Genomic DNA, 23183 nt, shown 5'->3' with positions numbered 1-23183 from the left:
TCTCATCAATGTCTATAAACACCTGAAGGGAGGATGAAAAGACAGAGCCAGGCTCTTTTCAGTGGTGCTCAAGAGACAGCTGCAAAAGCTGTGAGCGCAAGCAAAATAAAACAAGGAATTCATTTGCTACTTCCCATCAGTGATCAGGTATTCAGCCACTTCCATCACGCTTAATGGTTCCTAGGGAAGACAAATGTTATCACTCCAAAAGTCCATCAAGTCATCCTCTCTTGCCCCCTTCCTCCAGTTTTTATTGCTGAACATGACACCATAAGGTACGGGATATCCCTTTGATCAGCCTGGGCCAGCTGTCATGTCTGTGTCTCCTCCCAGCTCCTGGTGCACCCCCAGCTTCCTCACTGGCAGGGCAGCACAAGAAGCACAAGAGTCCCTGGCTCTGCGTAAGCACTGCTCTGCAACAACTGAAAACATCAGTGTATTACGACTATTTTCATTAAAAATCCAAACCACAGCATTGCGTGAGCCTCTACAAAAAAAATTAACTCTTTCCCAGAAAAAGTCAACATCAGTGCCAGGATAAGAGGCCATGAGCCCAAACTGAAACACAAGAGATTCTGTCCAAACACCAGGAAGCACTTTACTGTGCGGGTGACAGAACACTGGCATAGGTTTCCCAGAGAGGTTGTGGAGTCTCCTCCTTGGATATCTTCCAAAGACATATGGACATGGTCCTGGGCAACCTGTTCTAGGTGGCTCTGCTTGATCAGGTGACTTGGACCAGATGACCTCCAAAGGTTCTTTCCCACCTCAACCATTCTGCAATTTCATGATTTTCTAAAGTGTCTCTGTGGCAGGCGGGTAGTTGGTTCATTTTAACCATGATGTACTATACAACAAAAACTGAAGGACAATTGCTAAATCATATTTACAGTGTTTCCATGGACACAATGACAGCCATTCTGGGAAGATGCTATAGGGGGTCTAAGGACTGTCAATATTACAAAAAAATATCCCATGCAAACAGGTATTGTTTGGGCCAATAATTCAACTCCAGACATATCCCTGTTGTAAAAGCATCTATAATCAATGGTTCAGTTGCAGGTAGGGATCTGAATCCTCACAGGATAACAATGACGCTAAGATGTTCCCTGTTGTCTATTTTTGCTGACCCCACGCTCTGCACAAACTCCACGCAGACCTGCATATCTACTTGTAAGACCCAGGCTGCACTGGTCAGCCTACTGAAATGGAGGTAACTAGTTCACTGCATGATGCAGGAAAGTAAAAGTCTTTGACAGTAGCTTACTGAGACTTTGGTAATATCTTTTGTGTGAACTAGATCACAGTTTTTCTTTCACCTCTCAGAGCTCTTACCACAATATTGATGTGTTTCTGTTTCACATTTAATGAACAATTTTTTCCTACAAAATGGCATTGAAAGAGACGTGGGTGATCTAGTTGACCAAGAAAAGACGAGTTCTTCCATTCTAAGTCATATTTAGTGTTGAGGTTAAGTGAGATAGTCCTAGAGGTATTTAACTTGTGTTTGAGGTGTCTTTTCCTCTCCATTAAATTGATAGAGAGCCCACATGATCAACTTACACAAGAGGTCTAATTTTTGGATGTCAAAGGGAAATGAAATCTTTCCCAACTAGGATGAAAATGAACCAACAAAATGATTCGGCAATGAAAAAAAGCTATTACCAATTTAAGTGTGTCAAGTCTGTTGTTTCTCACAGAGACAAGGAACACCAGTGCCATTTACAAGCACACCTCAAACTTTGTCTAGATTAATATGAACAAGACTAATGTATTTTCAAGAAAGTTTAGTTTAAATAGGAAAGGAAACCTCAAAAAGGCTGTGAGTCTAGGAATAGGTACAGTGGTCTACTAATACATTTGGGAGTTGAATGCAAAAGAGAGACAATCTAAACAAAAATATTTTCATGAGTAAGGATGATATAAATTTTCCATTGCTATACTGAGGCTGGAAATAAGCATATGATCATATGTTTTAGCAAGAGGATGACCTATATATAGCAGGATTCACCATCCGATTCCATATGCCTATGATATAGGCTGTGCAATCTCCTTAGCTATTCATGTCTCATTATACATGACACATCCTTCTTGATTCACATTAGCCACAGAATGCTGTTTTTTGCTGACTGTGTCTTTCTCTTAAAAGCCATTAAAAGGGGTGAGGGAAGTGAGAAGAATACCCTTAACTGTGAAAGTAGGAAAAGAAGAAAGAAGCTTAGCGCAATGTGTGCATGTGTGTGCTCATTTGTAGATGTCCCTAACACTAAACACAGTGTAAAACGTTTAGTCAGAAATGGATTAAGACATCAGGCTGGAACTGAAATTCAATTTTTTATCTGTCTCACAGTTCATAATGGATTTGAGATTTCTTAGCTTATAAAACATCTCATAAAATGCATTGAACACTAAGAAAATACAGTCGACCACCTTGTCCTATAACAACATTTCCTAAGACCAGAGTCCTAGGAAATATGCTAGAGGTCATTTTCCTGTTGTTTAAACATAGAACAGGTAGATGCTGGGCAAGGTCTCAGAAAGAGATCATTTGTAGTCTCAGTGGCTCCAGCCTGGGACAAGGTATTGAATTTCTAGGCCACAAAGACTGGGCACTTAGTCTTTGACCTAGTGACTAATCTAGTTACTCCTTGGAAGAACATCCCACCCAGAGGCATATCTTGAAAGGCAGAGTCCATGCTAATCAGTGCAATAGCATGACCTACATCCTACCACAAAAATCCATGTATGTGAAATATCCCTGTGAGGCCTGGGGCACTCCAGAGGTTAAAATAAGAAACATATTTACTTAATAGTTAGCTAAAGCCCTAAGAAAAGCTCTTGTAATTATAAAAGCTCCCAAACTCCTTTCCACCCCCCATTCTTCCTCCTTCCTCTGAAACTACAAAGCGAACACACATCAAAATACTTGTTCAGGGCACAGAATGGCATCCAGTTCTTCTGAGGTTAGGTGATGGGATGTCATTTTTTGTCTCAAAGGTCAGAAAGTATGATGACAAATGAATCAAGAGACCAAGAGAAAAACCAAACAAGAGAACAAGTTTCAGCAGTAGAGAGCAGCAGAGCAGAGACTCTTGCAGATGTAGCTAAGGTAAGGTAATGATACCCTCACAGAGCAGGATAGGGATCGAAAGCCTGTTCATTTTACCCTGGTGACAGGACGGACATGTTTGCCAGAGTAAGGGGAGCAAAGGTCAGACAAAGATATATTTCTTACAGACAAATGCCAAATGTGTGCACCCATGGAGAGATTTTCTTGTTTTCCAGGTATGTGTGATATAAAATACGGCTTCCCTGCCTCGAGATCTGGGCACAACAAGACAGGAAGGGTAGTGTTGTCACAACAAAGTTGCAAGTGGGAATTTAACATGTGAAGAAATTACATCAAAAAGGTTTTCAGCAAATTGGGAAACTGAACACAGGTAGTCCTACAGAGAGAATAATATTACTTATTCTTTGTGTAGTCTTTGGTTTATTATAATTTCAAAATATAAACTAATCCTGAAATACATGATCCGCATGGTTGCAACCTACTGCTATGTATTTTCCATCAGATATACCCACATATATAAATAGTATACCCACACAGATACACCCACATGTATAAATAAATCATAATGATTTTATGCATCTACCCACTGGACCACAGCACGATCCTGGTGCCTGAAGGGGAACTGAACTCCTCTGTATTTCAACCTTTTATTTTTGCCTTAATATCACAAGCAGATCACTTTCTATCCTGAATCTGCAGAATTTTACATCCATGATTAAAAAGATATGGAACCAGGTAACACACATATTTCTTTCCTTTTCCCACCTGTAAAAAAGTTAACAAAGCTGATGTTGAAGAAGGAAGCGTTACAAACATTGATGACAATAACTCTAAAAAATTATAATCACAGAGGATATCAGCATGGGATTAAGTCTGGATAAATGAAAACTCATAAATAATCTGTAAAGAATAATGTGTATTCTAATAAAAGTTTACTATGGACTTGAATTAGAAAAGGAGCCAAGTCATTTTAAATCTGATCTTCATTATGAAGCCGACATTTCAAGAAGAAATTTATTTCTTTCTTTCAGAAAGAGAGAGAGAGAGAAAGAAAAAAGAGAGCAAGAAAGAAAGAAAGAAAGAAAGAAAGAAAAAGAAAGAGAAAAGAAAGAGAAAAGAAAGAGAAAGAAAGAAAAAGAAAGAAAGAAAGAAAGAAAAAAAGAAAGAATAGAAAGAGAAAGAAAGAGAAAAAAAGAAAGAGAAAGAAAGAAAGAAAGAAAGAAAGAAAAGAAAGAGAAAGAAAGAAAAAAAGAAAGAAAAAGAAAGAGAAAAAGAGAAAAAAGGAAAAAGAAAGAAAGGAAGAAAGAAAGAAAGAAAGAAAGAAGAGAGAAAGAAAGAAAGAAAGAAAAAAGAATGAGAAAAAGAGAAAAAAGGAAAAAGAAAGAAAGGAAGAAAGAAAGAAAGAAAGAAAGAAAGAAAGAAAGAAAGAAAGAAAGAAAGAAAGAGAAAGAAAGAAAGAAAGAAAAAGAAGGAAAGGAAGGAAGGAAAGAAGGAAAGAAAACGTTATTAAGAAAAATAACTGAGGTATTTTCAGTTCTTCATTGGGTAAATCAATCAAACAAACATGAAATCATCTAAAGAAAAATGTTATGTTATTCACTTCAGTCATCCTAGTCTTGGACCATCTGTATGTAAGATTTTTCCCTTCTTATTCACAAAATAATGCACACCTCTCTTTGTTTTGTTATGAATACCATATTTTCCTGGGGACATTAAAATTAAATAACACCAATCAATATTTCTGGTTGTACTATTGAATTTAAACAACTCTTTGTTTATTTTTTCTTTTCCTCCTCAGAAGAGAAGTAGAGGCAAATCAGAGGAAAGAGAAAAAAAATATATATATAAAAAGAGAAAAGTGTTGAGTAGGCAGGTGATTACCCAGCAAAGCCTTCCTATACAACAGGAGAATTGCTTGCTTGTTAAGCATATGGTTAAGCATTTTTCTGGACCAAGGTCTAAAAGAAGTCAGAGAGTGATGAAAAACTCATCGAAGTCATCAGGAAGTCTTCCACTGATTTCAGTGGCTATTGATAAGCTCTGAATCCACAGAACTAGAATAAAGAGATATAGGTTCTCAGAAATATTTGCAGACTTGAAGACTACCCTATAGTTTATTTACAGTAACTTTACGCATACTTCATCTACTTCATTTCTTTTACGTGTCACAGTGTGAAAGACTTCTGAACCTCTCATTCCTCTTTCTGAGAATAAGCACATTGTCCTGCGATGCTAATGCATCTTTTGTCATTTAACATTATTTCAGGTGACTTCTCTCCTATTCAATCATATGAGATTGCCTGGAAGATAAATGCATTTGGGGATAGCAAAGAACTGTACAACAGTATTTTAATGTGTCCTAGTTTTGTTTGTTTGTTTGTTTTGTTTTATTTTAATTTTTAATTCCTCCCTTTAAAGTTTACTTGACAACTGCATTTATTTCATGCTGCAGTTGTTACGGGTTAACAATATTGTTTTATCGGGAAAAATTTATCTTCAGGAAGAAAGTTATCCTGATACAGGAGATAACTTATCCAAGGACAAATAGAAAGGGGAACATTTCCAGAGGGTAATGTTAATGTCCCTAATGCTATAAAAATAAATGAAATCTGATTAACACCTCTAGAAAGAAGTAAGTCATAGCTTGTGTAGAAAATATAGTTGCCTTGATTGGTAGCATTACTATTTTTTAGCTGTTTAAGACAGTGCATTAAAAGATGTGATGGCATTAAAACTATGAAAAATACCTTAGTGCTTTGGCATTATAAATGGAGCTTGAAGTCTTGGAACCTGGAGAGATTTTAAAATCAGCTTTTCTGTAGTGAGAAGGAGGTAACAAGCTGCACATCCTCACCTCTGCAGCTTTCTGGGAACAGCATGAAAAATGGCATTTGCACTGGGGGAAGAGTTGAGCAGTATGACAAGGGGGACTTTGAGCACCTCTAGTTCCCGCATGCTACTTCATCAGAGAGCTCCTGCAAATGCCAGTGGACTTCAGAGCAATCTCGGATATGCTTCGAACTGTGCTTTAATAATAATAATAAAAAAAAAAAAAAAAAAAAAAAAAAAGCCTTACCCTGTACAACTTCTGAGGGAAGCGCAAAGCAAAGAGCACCTTTGCATGTAGCCTTCAGCCTCCTCATACCTTTATGGGGTAGAACACCCAAATGTGAGCATTCAGACCTTCTAGCATCAGGATGAACTAACCAGAGACAAACATCTCAGATGTGGAGCCAGTCAGGGACAGCCGTTTTGTCAGTAGAGGTGCTTCCTTGGCAGCAGAGCCCAAAAGCAGTTATCATCCTGCTGATCAAAGAATGATAGGACAAAGACAGCTGAAAGTCACAGAAGACACAGCGCGCTTTTACTCAAGTAACCATTTTTCAAGCACTTGAGATAAAGAGGGTTGCATGAGGAGCCTGATGAGGTAGTGTGTGGGGAGCAGAAATATTTTCTGTTTAAGTACAAAATGACCTTCTGTGTGAGACTTAAGGCTGTGACAAGCAAGAGCAGAAGGCTTTTGTTCAGCTTCTGCACCATTTATTCTTTCTTGCATTCTGATAAAAGCACACATCATTACACGTGGCTTGCACGTGAATTCTGGAAAAGTTACATTGTACGGGATATGCTCAAGGACCATCAAAGAATCCTCTGAAGGCACCTAAAGAATCTGAGGGGGAAATAATGGAGACAAGGCATTGCTGCTTGGAGTCCAGCTCTTCCAGGGAGAACCTGATAGAGAGTCTAACTCCCATGAGTGTACCTGGAAGCTTCAGAAAGGGAGCTCCATTGAAATTATCACCACAGATGATGACCTGCAGGTAAGTATTTCACATGTTTATCTACATGTTTATCAGAAAGGAAAATATGCAACCAAACTAACCAAATGCGAATAATAGTTATCGCCAAGCAGGAAAACAAACACCAGGTCTTCTGCAAGGCCCTAATGTAATCTGTTTCCTTCTCTGAGGATTTAGCTCATTATATTTTCTTCTCTGTTCTCCTTTTTTTTATTATTATTATTTTTTCCCTTGCTCTTCTCTTTTATAACAAATTCAGAGGTATGTGAAAACTAAGTCACTATTTAGGATTCTGAGCATCAGCAACTCTTAACTGCCCAAAGAAATTTGTGTCCAAGGAATTTCACTTGACACAAAACTGAAATCCTGATGTTAGATCCAAATGTTGTTTTCAGATTTAGACAAAAGATGACCTTTGCTTGAAATAAACTGGAGGCTAATCAACTTAGCAAATGCAAATTTGTCCTTATATTGCATCCTGCTGTTAATTGATAATCATTAGTATGAAACCTAGGTGGAAGCAAATAGGAATAGATGTGACATTCCAGTCATATCAATTGATATAACATTCCTGTTATATCAATTTCTGGATACAGCATTTCGAGACAAGCTAAGAGGGACCCCAAAGTTCCTTTTTAAGGATATTTTCATCATAATTCATTATGCAAATGTTAAATAGAACACAAAGACCTTTTTTATTTCCCCCCATCAAGCAAATAAATTAATAAACCAGATTTATCTCTGGTTTCCATGAACATCCCTGTGGTTCCTGAGGTGGAATTGGAAATAGAGTTAACCAAGTCTGAAGATTTTACATGAACTGTTACCTTAATGTCAAAACACTAATGCAAAGAGAAGGTGGGCATAGCTGCAGGGACCTGGTAAACATGTTAGACACCTACTTTGGACCTAAGTTATAGACATTAAGTAAAGGAAGCTTTCTTAAATACCTAAACTTCCTACATAAAAATAAGAAAGGGGCTTTGAAAACCTTCAGTCTTCCTGTCTTCAGAGGCAGATCCCTTAAGGAGTTTAGGTAAGTAACTTAGATGAGATCTTCTAGAGAATTTCAGAGGTTTTTAACTCTCCACATTGCATCCAGAAACATTGGAGTAGGTGCCAAAAGTGTTGATAGATATAGTCCCCATCTGCAGAACAGAAGTTGAAAACTGCCTTTTAAAATCAGAATTACAGCTGCAGGAGACTCCCATTTTCTGCAAGTGTTGAAGTTATCTGAAATTCATGTCATCATTAGAACTGGAAAAGATGGATTTTCACTGAGAAGTGTCACTTAATGGAAACCAAATCTTTCCATAGAAATATATGCCTGACCTTAGAAAAGGATTTAAGTTATAATATTTTCTTTCTCCACTATCCTGGCAAACAGGAAACTTCCACAGTGAAAGAAAATTACAGTTCAAGTTCCTGCTCTGTGTATTCGGAGCAGAACACAGACAAGCAGCCATCCCATCCAGTAGGTCACTGATTTGTTTGAGACAACTGTCATGAACTTCCAATAAAAACTCTTCATGTCTGGATTTTTTTGTTGTTGCTGTTGTTCAGCTCAAAGGAGAATCTAATTGTGATTATTTATTATTCTGCTGACATGAGCCACCTGAATAAATCTGAAAACAAAGAAACCAAAAAGTTAAGATCCTTTTTCTACTTCATCTGTTGTTTTTCTCTTGTATCTCTGTATTTAACTATACTTATAAAGTAATTCAATGCTCCCGTCATGAACACACAATTGAGTGCAAAATAGTCATATCAAAGATTTCATACCATAAACTGGAATGCTATCTATTCCTAAATAGAAAGGGGGATAATTATAGCAATATAAGTTACCTTTATTCTGTATTCTTATGGGACTCCTTTCCTTTAGGGAGTGACAGCCTAATTGATGTAGTCACCTCAATGTAACTGTTAATTGAGAAACAGTTTGCTCCTCTGCAAAAAGAGGAAAACCTTCCTACTCTCTAAAGTGAAATACATTGCTGCATCTTTATTTGTTGCATTCATATGCACTTAAGCACATCTTGTGGCTGCAGAACTAAGCTGAACCAGACTTATAAGACTGTGGGATCAAGGTCTAAGTTCCTGGCTCTGACTGGATTTTCATAGTGCTGTGAGGCAGTGACAGACAGCTTTAATTTTAACAGGAGAGGTCCGCCATTGCAAGGCTGCAGCTGGGCTACTTACTTCTAAACATAAATCACAAAAAGAAGATTCCTGCTGCTAGAGAAAGGTAAGTGTCTGCCCAGTAAAGCCATGCCTGTATTCAGTTGTGGAGAGGAAAAAGAGAGCTATGAATGGAGGAAAAAATAAACTTTCAAAAAAACAAACCGTATGCTGAGATGTTGGAACAGTTTGAGGAGTGAAGTTTGGCTCTTGTTTTGCATCTGTTCTTGTTGTCACAATCAACAGCAAAACTGTTTCCAGAAGCAGGAGACATCCAGTGCCATGTCATTTGCAACCACTGAATACATTTACATCATTAAGAAATAAAATCTTCATATTTCCATTATTTAAAATTTCCAAGTTATCACAACCTGTAAGATTTTGCTATTGAGCTTGTCTATACTTCAACATTAACATTTACATCTCTTTTTCTGGTACATTATTCATTAGCTTATTTATCTATCTTTTCAATTTCTATGCCCATCTGCTTAATTATCTTCTTAGAGGGATTATCAATGCTTTCCATTTTCTTTGATGTCAATTTGAAAAGGGACAATGAGTTTACAGGCAATTATCATTTCAGCCATTTTGATGACATGCCATGCCCTTTGACCAGCTTGGCAATCATCTGACCCTCCCTCCTGACCTTTGTATAATTACCTATCCAATTTCCTTATCACTATTCTCCCTTTGCGTTTCACTCTTTACTTTCAGTTCCTAAAAGCAACATAGCTGTGGTCACTGTCAAAGTCATGGTGACCTTGCTAGAATTCTTTCTGTAGCCCTAACAAGATAACCAATTAATGACTTATTCCTTTATCTCAATGTCAAGTAATTTCTAAAACTCTTGTGATATCTTCATTTTCTTTTCTTTTCTTTTCTTTTTTTTTTACTGTGTTAATTAACTTGACAACTTTTTCCTCTTCTTTTTTTTTTAATTCATCCATTATTTAAATATAATAAAGCACATCTAATTAGTTTAATTCCTATATTCCCTCCAGATATTTACAGAGTCCAGATTCCTTCAAGACTCATGTTCCTGTTCTACTATGTATTATTTATATGTAGCATGGTTTAGTGGTAGACTTGTCATTACTAAGTTAAAGGTTGAACTAGATGATCTTAGAAGTCTTTTCCAACCTGAATGTTTCTATGATTTTAAGATTTAAATAAACACAAAATCTAAGGAAACTGTGGAAGCATTTTTAAAATGGCCAGCTTGTTCTATGAAGTTCTCCTACAAATCATTCCCAAGCAGGTCTGCAAATATCCTATTCTTTTTCTAGATGGAATGTAGGGAAAGTTTCAGGTTCAACTTGAAGTTGTTTTCCAGATCAGGCTGGAGGATATTTTTCCTGCTTTCCCTGATGATTTATGTTTCTCAAAAATTCTAGGAGAAAAACATTGACCACTCTTAGAGACTACCAGAGAAAACCATAGCTGGCTAAAAAAAAAAAAAAAAAAAAAATTGCTTATAGATTTTCTCACTTCTTTCTCTACCTCTGAGGCTTGTATAGACCACAAGTATGTGTTATGCTTTCTAAATGTTCCATCATATAGCTCAGGAGCTGGGAGTCAGTTTTTTATTTCTCTCAAATGTATCAGAGAATGAAGTTTTACACCTACAGAGTATAAATAAATACTGATTGTAAAACCTGATTGTACCTGTTTCTTTAAAAGTCTTTTTCTCTTTTGGAAAGACCACCCTGTTAGAATGCTGAGATAAGCAAGTGTGATAATTTGTTAAGCACAAAGGTGCAGGAAATAAATCACAGAATAACAATTCTGGGAGCATCAAATCCATGTAAGTGAAATGGAATGGGTTAAGGAGAGCTCCATGCTGGGACAATCCAAGCCATTGTGTAGCATCAGCTCAGGGTTCAGGTGTCTGCAGCCATATTTTTCCTCTTTTCAGTTTGAGTTAAAAAGCTTTACATGCACATGCAACTGACTCACTTAAAGGCAGATAGCTCCTGTCCTATATCTCCTCTCTGGTCTGATTCAGGGGTAACTTCTGAGGAGACAATTCAGGTGTATGCAGCCACAGGATACATATGCCTTGGGAGAAGTTAAATCAAGGCTGAGAGTACAGGATCTGGCATGTTGTCTGGGGATATCAGGCAAGCTGGTTTCAGAGAAAAGGCAGCTATGGGAAGGAATATCTTCCAGAGGATGTTAAGTGAGACATGTATTCTACAGTCCTTTCATCTGAGTCCCAGACAAACCATTACATTGAAGAATTGAACTGAAACCTTTTGATAGATATATAAATTTTGAGGTCAAAAAAGACTGTTCTCATTATCTACTCTGATCTATGACAAGCTGTGCTGTGGGCTCTTACCACTCCCACCTTAGACTATTGCCATCCATGAATGCCTTGAAAGAGGCAAGATCTCATCAACAAAATTTCTCTGCAATGAGTGCTCTTAAGCTTGCCTTGAATCCCTCCAAAACTGCACATAAACAAAGTCAACCAATGTTAAATGTATGATCAATAGGCAAAGCCTGTAACTGAACAGCATTCATCTCGTCTTCAAAACTGACATATTCATGGAGGGAATCAGTGCCAAAACAAATACAAGCAAAGCAACAGCCTGGAAATACTTTAAACATATTATTTGAATTCTCAGAAGTATCATTTTTAACTTAAAGTAAACATTGGCATGCAAACCTAAGAGTCTGAGTAATCCAGTCTTGAAGTGTAACTTTATTTGTTATGGGGATTTGCTCAAGGAAAAGGGAGGAGGGAGAGGTGGAAAAATAAAATAAAAACACCCCTCCTTCCAAAAAGCCCACCCTCCTTTTCTACTACGAAGAGGAACTGGTTGTTTCTGCAACACCACAGACATTTTACAAGGTCACGGATGTAGCTGTCTCAAGCTGCTTTAGCAATATAGGAGGAAAGATGGATTGAATTGTTATGCACTTGGATGTTCACTTGGCATACTGAAACAGGTAGTCTTTGTCATTGTTTTAACAGGAGTCAGGACAGGATGTGCCAGCCAGATCTCCACCCTTATAAACACGGGCACCAGAAGGTGTGTGATTGGACTTATATGAGGCCATACACCTCTTTCTTTGGGAATCTCTTGTGTCATGCTGCAGTTCACCAGCTTTCTCTGAAATACTGCCAACTTCTGGCAATCCCCAAATAGAGTCTTCAATTAACAGGGAAACAAAAGCCTCTGAAAACTATAGCCAGGATGTGCTAGTAAACAGGAGGTGTTTTGAGCACCTTTTCCAGCTGTGAGATAAATAAGGGAAAACATACTGTTAATATTTTAACAAGAATGTGGTGACAAAACAGCCCTCCCTTTCTGGGGATCAATTTTATGCACCAGGGAAGAAACAGAAATCTATATGATTTGTCCCTTCTAAGTATTAGAGGCAGTAACCTTATTTAACTAATAAAGTAGATGAGTCTTCTTGGCTTTTTATGTTTCAAACTTCCATCTCAACACACTTATCCCGACTTCTGTGGTTCCATGTTCCTTGACTTTTCTCTTTGCCTGTAGTATCTTCATTACAAGACTAAACCCATCCAATTTCATATCATGCCCACTGGTATACTACGACACGACATTTATACTTATCACCTGAAAAATAGATGTTGACCTTGTCAAAATCTAGTCATTTTAGAAAAATATGAGTTTCATCTCTCTTAACTTCATATATGTAAATCTGAGGTGTCTAGTCAAAGCTTGTTATCTAGATTTTCTCTCTGGACAAAGACAGAGTAACAAGCTACAGAGAGACTCATCCTGTCCTGAGGTAGTTTTGTAAAATGGGTAATAGAAAACACCCTCTAGAAGTATTCAGCTCTCCTCAGGATGAAGAGTTCTTGCACAACAGCTTAAATTAGTAGCTTGACTTTTAGTCAACTAATGATGAAGTGATGAACCTGACCCATACAGTCCTTCGGGATCAGTCAGTGGCCTAAAACTTAACTGGATGTTTTAACACCTTCAGACATGTAGTCTGAAACTGTGTTCATTTAACTTAATGTACAGGTGAATGAAGAGGACAGTGATATTTGGCTGAAAGAAGCAGTGGTTGCTATTCTTGTCATCACAGAATCACAGAATGATTAAGGTTGGAATGGACCTCTGGAGGTGATCTGGTCCAAGTCCGCTGCTCCATCGGGGACTTATAGAGCATGTTGCCCAGGACCTTGTCCAGGTGGCTTTTGGAGATCTCCAAGGAGGGAGACTCCACAGCCTCTCTGGGAAACCTGTACTAGTGCTCCATCACAAACAAAGTAAAGATATGTCTTGTGATACTTAGACAGAACCTCTTGTGTTCCAGTTTGTGTCCATTGCCTCATCCTTTCTCTGAGCACCACTGAGAAGAGCATGGCTCTGTCCTCTTTGCACCCTCACTTCAGGTATTTATACATATCAATAAGATCCCCACTGAGACTCCTTCAGGCTGAACAACCCCAGCTCTCTCAGCTTTTCATTGTAAAAGAGGTGCTCCAGTCCCTTGATCGTCTTGGTGGCCCTCCACTGGACTCTCTCCAGTATGTTCAGGTCTCTTTTGTACTGAGGGACCCAAAACTGGACACACTACTCTAGGTGTGGCCTCATCAATGCTGAGTAGAAGTGAATCATAGAATCATGGAATCACAGAATCTTTAAGGTTGGGAAAGACCTTCAAGATCATCTGGTCCAACCGTCCCTCTACCACCTATATTACCCACTAAATCATGTCCCTAAATACCACATCCAACCTTTCCTTAAACACCCCCAGGGGCAGTGACTCCACCACCTCCCTGGGCAACCCGTTCCAATGCCTAACCACTATTTCTGAGCAGAAATTTCTAATTTCCAGCCTGAACCTCCCCTGGAGTAACTTGAGGACATTTGCTCTTGTCTTACCACAAGTTATCTGTGAGAAGAAGCCGACCCCCAGCTCCCCACACCTCCCTTTCAGGTAGCTGTAGAGAGCAATAGGCTCTCCCCTGAGCCTCCTCTTCTCCAGACTAAACAACCCCAGTTCCCTCAGCTGCTCCTCATAGGGCTTGTCTTCCAGGCCCTTCACCAGCTTTGTAGCCCTTCTTTGGACATGCTACAGGGCCTCGATGTCCTTGTTCTGACGGGCCCAAAGCTGAACACAGTACTCAAGGTGCGGCCTCTCCAGAGAAGAGTACAGGGGGATGATCCCCTCCTTGGTCCTGTTGGCTACACTATTCCTGATACCAGCCAGGATGCTGTTGGCCTTCTTGGACACCTGGGCACATTGCTGGCTCACATGTTCAATGCTCACATGTTCAAGTGAGCATTCACCAACACCCCCAGATCCTTTTCCTCTGCACAGCTTTCGAGCCACTGTGCCCCAAGCCTGTATCATTGCATGAGGTCGTTGTGACCAGAGTGCAGGACCCAGCACTTAGCCATGTTGAACCTCATCTCATTGGCCTCTGCTCAATGATTCAACATACCCAGGTCCCTCTGCAGGGCCTTCGTACCCTCCGGCAGATCAACACATTCCCCCAACTTGGTGTTGTCTGCAAACTTACTGAGGGTGCACTCAATTCCCTCATCCAAATCATCAATAAAGATATTAAAAGAGAATGGACAAAGGAAGGATCGCCTCTTTTGACCTGCTAGTGATACTTTGCTTAATACAGCCAAGAACACTCTTAGTCTTCTTAGTGGCAAGGGCACATTGCTGACTCGCGTTCAACTTAGTGTCTGCCAGGACTCCTAGGTCCTTTTCTGCAGAGCTGCTTTCCAGCTCTGTGGCCTCCAACATGTCCTGGTGCCTGGTGTTTTTCCTCCCCAGGTGTAGGACTCTGTACTCCTTGCTGAACTTCATGAGATTCTTGTCAGCCCACCTCTCCATACTGTTGGCGTTGCTCTGAATGGAACCATGGCCTCCTGGTGAATCAGCTACTCCCCTCAGTTTTGTGTCGCCTGCAAATTTACTGAGCATGGACTCTACCCCATTGTCCATATTAATGAAATCGTTAAACAACGCTGGACCCCCTATTAACCCCTGGGATATTCTGCTAGTTATTAGCCTCCATATAGACTTTGTGCCACCGATTCACTGGGGCTGGCCATTCAGTCAACTTTCAATCCACCTCACTGTCTGCTCATCTAGTCCATACTTTAACAGCTTCTGCATAAGGATCTTATGGGGGACAGTGTCAAAGGCCTTACTGAATTCCAAGAAGACAATAGCCACTGCTCTTTCCTCACCCATCATGCTGTTCATTTCATTATAGGAGCTTATCATGTTGGTTCAGTATGACTCCCCCTTGGAGAATCCATGCTGACTATTCCTGATGATTTTCTACTTCTTCATGTGCCCGGAAATGGTTTCCCAGGTTAGCTGTTCCATCCCCTTTCCAAGGAAAGAGGTGAGGCTGACCATCTTGTAGTTCCCTAGATCCTCCTTCTTACCCTTCTTGAAGATAGCTGTGACATTTGCTTTACTCTGCTTTTCAGTCACTTCGACTAGTTGCCATGATCAACCAAAGAATATAGATTCGCAATCACATCTGCCAGCTCCCTCAGTACTCTTGGCTGCATCACATCAAGGCCTAAAGACTTACAACGTCCAGTTTGCTGACTTGATCCTCTTCCACCAAAGGTACATCTTCCTTGCTCCAGCCTTTCAGCCTGATTTCTGGGATCTGGGATTCCTGAAGGCTGGGAAAGACTGAGGCAAAGAAGACATTCTGTACCTCTGCCTTTTCACCGTCCTATGTAACCAGGTCTCCCGTTTTGTTCAGCATAATCCTTTTGCTGCTGAAGTAATTGTAGCAGCCTTTCTTGTTGCCCTTGCCATCCATTTCTGGCCAGATTTGATTCCATTTGGGCTCTAGCTTTTCTAAATCTATCTCTGGATGTTCTGACAGTATTCCTGTACTTCTCCCAGGTTACCTGTCCTTGCTTCTACCCTCTGTAGGCTTCCTTTTTGTGTTTGAATTTGGCCAAAAGCTCCTTGTTCATCCACACAGGCCTTCTCGCATTTTTGCCTGACATTGTCTTTGTTGGGATGCATGGCTCTTGAGCTTGGAGAAGGTGATACTTGAATATTAACCAGATTTCTTGGGCTTTTCTTCCCTCCAATGCCTTATTCCATTAGACTATAGCAAGTCGATCCTTGAAAAGGCCAAACTGTGCTCTCCTGAATTCCAGATTTGTAAGTTTGTTATATGCTGCCCTAAGGATCTTGAACTCCACCATTTCATGGTCACTGTAGTGAAGGCTGCTTTTGACCTTCATATTTTCAACAAGCATTCTGGTTGGTGAGAATGAGGTCCAACATAGCACATCTGCTTGTTGGCTCCTCTATCACTTGGAAAAGGAAGTTATCATCAATGAATTCTTGTAATGTCCTGGATTGCCTATGCCCTGTTGTGTTGTTCCTCTAACAGATATCAAGGTGGTTGAAATCCCCCGTAAGGACTAGGGCTTGTGAATGTGAAACTGCTCCTATCTGTTTGCAGAGGGCTTCATCTACTCAGTCTTCCTGATCAAGTGGCCTGTAGCAGACCCCCACTATAATGTCACCTGTCCATGTCCTCTCTTTAATCCTAACCCATAAACTCTAGATTAGCTCCTCATCTATCCCCAGGCAGAGCTCCATGCAATATGGCTGTTCATTAACAAAGAGGACAACACCTCCTCCTCATCTACCCAACCTGTCCTTCCTAAAGAGCCTGTATCCTTCCTAAAGGGCCGGTATCATGAGCTAATGCAGCACTAATTCAAAGGACCTGCTAAATTTCAGGACATACCATCTATGAAATGGTATCTTTAGGGTGTGCTTATATTGTGCCCCCAACCATCTGGGATAATTTTTAGAGGTGGTACAGAAACACCCACTAAACAGAATGATGAGGGCATTTAACGGAGAAGGTTACATTGGAACAGTTAGCACCATTGTCATTTACCAGTCAAAAGCAACCAGAACTAACAGCACATATGAGATTGCATGGACAGCTTATGATAGATTTCTGCTTTCATATACTGCTTCATATAGAAAATGGAGGGAAATTTGTATCCACTTCATATTAAACAACTGTTCATTGGAATAAGGAGACAATGTGGCTAAGTAGTTAATGTTCTTGTGTGGATCATGATCACATTTTAAATTTATTTCTTTATGACTGTTTGATTATTTAGAGAAAGTGGAGGCACTTCAATAGGAAGTTCTGAGAGACACCTACCTCCATACTATTACTGTCATCTGAACACAGATGATTTCCCATGTTTGGGACTCTTATCTGGACTGTGAAAGTATGAGGCTGAAATCTGGCCTAACAGGAGAAGGACTCAAAGGAGGGTATTCTTCCAGTCTTGGTGAGTTCTTCCAGAAGGCGTTGTGTACATCAAAATGAAGACCTATATTTTTCGCCCCGAAAACTGAAAACCTTGTCAGTTTGTCCCAATGTAAAGTAGAAGCAAAAATAATAATAAAATAAAATAAATAAAATAAAATAAAATAAAATAATAAAATAATAAAATAAAATGAAATAAAATAAAACAAAATAATAAAAAAAACCAAAGGCAGAATTGAAAATTATAGTGTTTTCATATCTTGGAAGTTCCTAGTTTCACCTGAAAGAGCCACAAAAGATGGTTTTAACCAGCACTACTTTTGAATTACAACATTTACTAATAGTGTGAACGCAGCCCCAGAAGCTGCTGAATTATTGAACCCGTATGTGTCTCTAATGGATAAAAAGAAAATTGCAATCATTTTTATTTAAAGAAAAAGAATAAATTAAATCTCAACCTTTCTCTTCTTCCCCACTCTTTTAAAAAAAAAAAAAGCAAAAAACAAAAACAACGTAATCAAAAGACAGCTTACCTCAGGAAAATAATTTGGCTTCAGCCTTTATCAACAGCTGCACCTCACTTCAGCACCTGTGTGTATCATTTCAAGTGATGAATGATCAGGGAGGCTGTTTTGTGTTAATGAAACACGTCGTAACAAAGTGTATATTTATATTTACAGGATGAGTTTGAGTTGAACCTGTCTTATGAGACTCAGAGCTCAGTGGTAAAGGTGGGATGTATTCACTGTGTCTATATTATTAAACTTGAGTGCCTCCAAATTCTGAGGCCTGAGTAGATATGTTGGCCATGTCCCAACTTGGTGTAAAGGTAAGACTATCTCCACCCCATCCCAAAATTCTTGTTTTCATGAAAGGTAACACAATTTCATTAGACAGAATCAGTGCCACTCTGTGATTATTATGATCATTTGGCTAAAATTCCATGACATTTATTTTTACACCCAAACTGTCGGAGCCCACGAGAAGAAATTAGCTTCATTTGTGTAGGGAAAGCAGAAATATAACCAGTATAGCTGAACTTAATGCTTAATGTGTGAGACAGAAGATTAACGTAAATACCTCACGGGGCCTTAAAGGAAAGAACTGAACAAAATCATTTTTCTAAAATATCAAATGTGGTGTATATGAGAAGCATGGACAGAAAAAAAAATGCAAATAGTTACTGTTCTAATGATATGGCTTAGTGGAGGACTTGTTAGTGTTAGGTCAGAGGTTGGACTAGATGATTGTGGAGGTCTCTTCCAACCTAGATGATTCTGTGATTCTGTGATTCTGTGAACAGAATTCTGAAGAAATCATAACTATTCACAGTGTTTGATCCATTTTTAGAAACAATTTCAAGCAGAATACAGGTGGGGAGAGGAAAAAGAGAACTAAAAAGGAAAAGTAGTCAAGGTAAATACTATTGTATTTCAAAATACCATTTCACAAATAAGTTAACTTGAATTAGGTAAAAAATCTTAAAATGCAGATAAATCGTTAACGAGCAAAACAGAATAGTTTCACTCACACAGAATAATAAACAAACAAACAAACAACATTGTTTTAGACTAATACAGGCTGAAAATGTTTTTTGGGGGGAGATTTGTGGTTTCCTCGTTAAACTGAAAACTCTTATTTTTTGTACTGTTTTAAGATATTTGTTTCCTGAAGCTTGCTTCAAATCTATCAGGTGACATTAGAATCATAGAATCACAGAATAATTTGGACTGGAATGGACCTTAAAGATTATGTATTTCCTACCACCCTGCCATGGTCAGGGAAGCCTCCCACTAGACTAGGTTGCTCAAAGCCCCATCCAGGCTGGCCTTGAAAAATTCCAGAGATGGGGCATCCACAGCTTCTCTGGGCAGCCTGTGCCAGTGCCTCACCACCCTCAGAGTAAAGAATTTCTTCCTGATGTCTAATCTAAATCTTCCCTCTTTTAGTTTAAAGCCATTCCCCTCAGTCCTATCACTTCTTTCCCTGACAAAGTGTCCTTCCCCTGCTTTCCTGTAGGTCCCCTTTAGTTACTGGGAGGCCACTATAAGTTCTCCCCAGAGCCTTCTCTTCTCCAGGCTGAACAACCCCAACTCCCTCAGCCTGGCTCCATCACAGAGGTTCTCCAGCCCTTTGATCACCCTCATGGCCCTCCTCTGGACTCATTCTAATACTTCCAGGTCCTTCTTGTGCTGGAGCCCCAGAGCTGAGCGCAAGGCTCCAGGTGGGGTCTCATGAGAGCAGAGCAGATGGAGAGAATCACTTCCCTTGCCCTGCTGGCCAGGCTGCTATTGATGCAGCCCAGGACACAGTTGGCTTTCTGGGCTGCAAGCACACATTGCTGGCTCATGTCGAACTTCTCATCCGGTCTTCTCCTCAGGGCTGCTCTCAATCCATTCTCCACTCAGCCTGGATTTGTGCTTGGGATTGCCCCAACCCAGGTGCAGGGCCTTGCACTTGGCCTTGTTGAACCTCATGAGGCTCGCACAGGCCCACCTCTCAGGCCTGCCCAGGTCCCCCTGGATGACATCCCTTCCTTCCTTCCAGTGTGTCAACCACACCACACATCTTGGTGTCATCGGCAAACTTGCTGAGAGTGCGCTCAATTCAACTATCCATGTCACTTACAAAGATGTTAAACAGTGACGATACCAATACTGACCCTCGAGGAATACCATTTATTACTGATCTCCACTTGGACACTGGGCTGTTTACCGCAACTCTTTGTGTGTGACCATCCAGTCAATTAGTGAGTGTTCATTTAGAGCCACATGAGAGGAAACCTTGTATTTATTTACTTATTTGCTAACATAGCATTTTAGAGAGAACAATATATGTTAATTACTTAAAATATTTTTAAAAAGAATAATAATAAAAAAAGCTTTATTTCTTTCAGTGGTACTTATTTTTGGATGTATTTGCCATATCATTAGCATAATTTTATAATTATAGATTCTTGACTGGTGGATTACAACAACCCAGCTAATGGACTAGAGTCATTTTATACCTTGGAATAGTCTGCCTCACTATTCTTACACAACAGCCAGTAATAGCACAGAGAACAGATTGGAACATCCTGGAGTAATGTTTATTTCATCTCATGTACATTGATTCCATGATACAGCAATATATTTGCTATGCATCAGTTTTGTTAACCAAGCTGCTTGCCTGGACTTCAATGTTTAGGTAAGGCAACATTTACAGTGGAAGGATGTGATCTCTGATTAAGAGTTATTAGCTTTGATTCTTCCTCTTGTTACTGAGTTTTTAGGTTCTAAAAGTTTATGTTTGTTCACTTGGCAATTTTTTTAGGTTTCCTGATGCTGATGATCTAATAGGAACAGTACTACCCACAATATTTTCTTTTTAATAGCTACTGTAATTTTCTTAATTCTTGGCTACTATTAAAGATATTCAGATTTTAGATGCCAAATGTTAGTTAAGAAATTCTGAAAATCTGACGTCCAAAGGGCAATGTAGACTTTCAGTTGCACTAAGCTGGCTCAAACACATCTGACTTCCATTTACTCTCCAGTTTACTCAGTCAAGCCATTCAAATGTACAACTTGGCTTTTCTGTCTTTGAGTTTTGCAATGCGCTCTTTAGGAAGTAAAAGCTGAAAGCTTCTATCAAAACAGTTTTAACCGCAATGAAAACAGCTTTAGGTCTCTTCTGTCTTGTTACAAATCACCTTCAAACATAAAGAGTGCTTGATGACAAGAGGGACCTCAGATTCCTGAAGAGATAATGCTCATGGTCTATTGGGGAAGATTTAGGGATGTATGTCTCCCAGGATGGAGTGTAATCATACCTGCAGTAGTTTTAAGTAAGCTAGCTGATATATAAGAATCAGTATAGCCACAAAGAAGAGTAAAATAATGTGACCTAGTAGAGCTAAATTCACAGTTAATATCTTATTTGTACAAGAACATCTTTTCCTACCATTAGAAATTTTTCTCCATCTTTCTCTTAAGCATGCATACATCCATACACATATACACAAGCAGGTATTTCAAGTTAAAAAGGTGAAGAATTATGATGTTTTTTAAATATTGAAGAAATAGGTTTTTCTGAATTGGAAGGAAAAACCCTCTGGAAAAAAATTGGGCTGATCAAACTGGAATTTTTACACTTTATATTATACCATATACTTACTGTAAACACAATGATAAGAAATTCAAAACTAAATTCCATTTTAAAACTGAAAAGAAAGAATGACTTATTCAGGAATGGCAGAAAAAATATTGACAGAATTGACAGAAAAAAAAATATTTAAAAAATGAAGTTCTAGTGAACTTCACTCTAGACTATGAATCAATTTTTCATTTCAAAGCACTGCGTAAGATGGAGTTACTGTTATTAAGTACATTTCTATCCACTGAACTATAGCTTATCTCTTCCCAAACAACATAGGTTAATCACAATTTTATTTTTATTGTATTTTAAACTCATATTTGAAAATTAAAATATAATTTATTCGCACCAATTATAACAACTATGTTATTATTTTTACACATGGTCTTTCATTTTGTCCATTTCCCAAGGTAATTCCATGTGTTACCCAAATAGTTTCTTAAGAGAATGAGATGCATTTGACTAACTACTACAGGTGTGATATTCCCAAACAAAATGGTTGCTTAAAGTGAATCTGATGCATGTCATTGGTGTCAAGGGGATTATCTATTTGCCTAGATCTAATTATGCTAAAGGGAATCTCAAATGCAATTAGCTGCTTCTCCCTCTTTCATATAGCAAGAGAAAATTAGCTGCTTAATTAAATATGAAAGCTTCTTGATTTTACCAATGGAAATTAAAAGTGTGTGTTGATACTTTAAATAATGGTGATATTTGAAGTTTAGCTGAAGTTTACTTACTTGTATCCTGCATTTATTTTATATAAAAATCTACATACAGTATTTAAGTTGGAGATCATCTTACTTAACCATTAACTGCAAACTCTAAGATGACTTTGATTCCTATATTTTAAAAGAGAGGAATTACATAGAAAGTGACTATGTATTGTGTTAGGGTGTACATTTTACCAATGAGGAGGATACAAGAGTAAAAGTCTTTCATTACTATGAACTCAGGCTCCACATTCCTACTCTTTCTCCTCTTGGTCCAAGTTTGCACAGTATGGAACTCATGCAGATGCAACACAAAAGTCATGTTTTGAATCTCACACTAAACTCCACAGCATTGGAATTTGACCAACCTTCCACCCCCAAAAAACTTTTAACATGTCCAAGATTTACCAGATTCATGCAGATTTAGTATATTTTTCTCTGACGTAAAAGATATCTCTCACTGCTGCCAGGAACAAATTCTTTTAAACGAGCAATACCACTATGTAATACAATTACTAGATCTTTTAACAAAACCAATTCTATGTAAAAGCAATAGAAGAACCAGATGCAAAAAGCCATCTTGATACATATTTTTGGTATCTATTATGTGCATACTACTAGGTTATGTTTTTTCTCTTCTGTTTCTTCTCCTTCGTCCTCACTCCAATCCCTTTCATATAAATTTTCAATTTGTTTCACTTGATGTCTCTTTAGGAATCTTTCTCTGAGTCAACTTATTTATTCTTTTCATAATAAGCTAATTATGTTCAACTTCAAGTATATATTCAGTCCTTCAATGTTTCATCAAATTCAGAATAAAAGGAAAGAAGTCTGTATACCATTATGAAAATGCCTTTATTTTACTGTTTACTTAGAAGACGTATACTGTGTTGCATAAAATATTAATCTATTAGTATTTTACTTCATAATCTAATTTTCTCTCAAGAAGGTTTTCCTATCAGAGTCTAGGCAAGCTGCAAATAGGTACAAGTCAA

This window comes from Cygnus atratus, chromosome 1, assembly GCF_013377495.2.
Source record: "Cygnus atratus isolate AKBS03 ecotype Queensland, Australia chromosome 1, CAtr_DNAZoo_HiC_assembly, whole genome shotgun sequence".
Lineage (NCBI taxonomy): Eukaryota > Metazoa > Chordata > Aves > Anseriformes > Anatidae > Cygnus > Cygnus atratus.
This window is presented reverse-complemented; position numbering follows the sequence as displayed.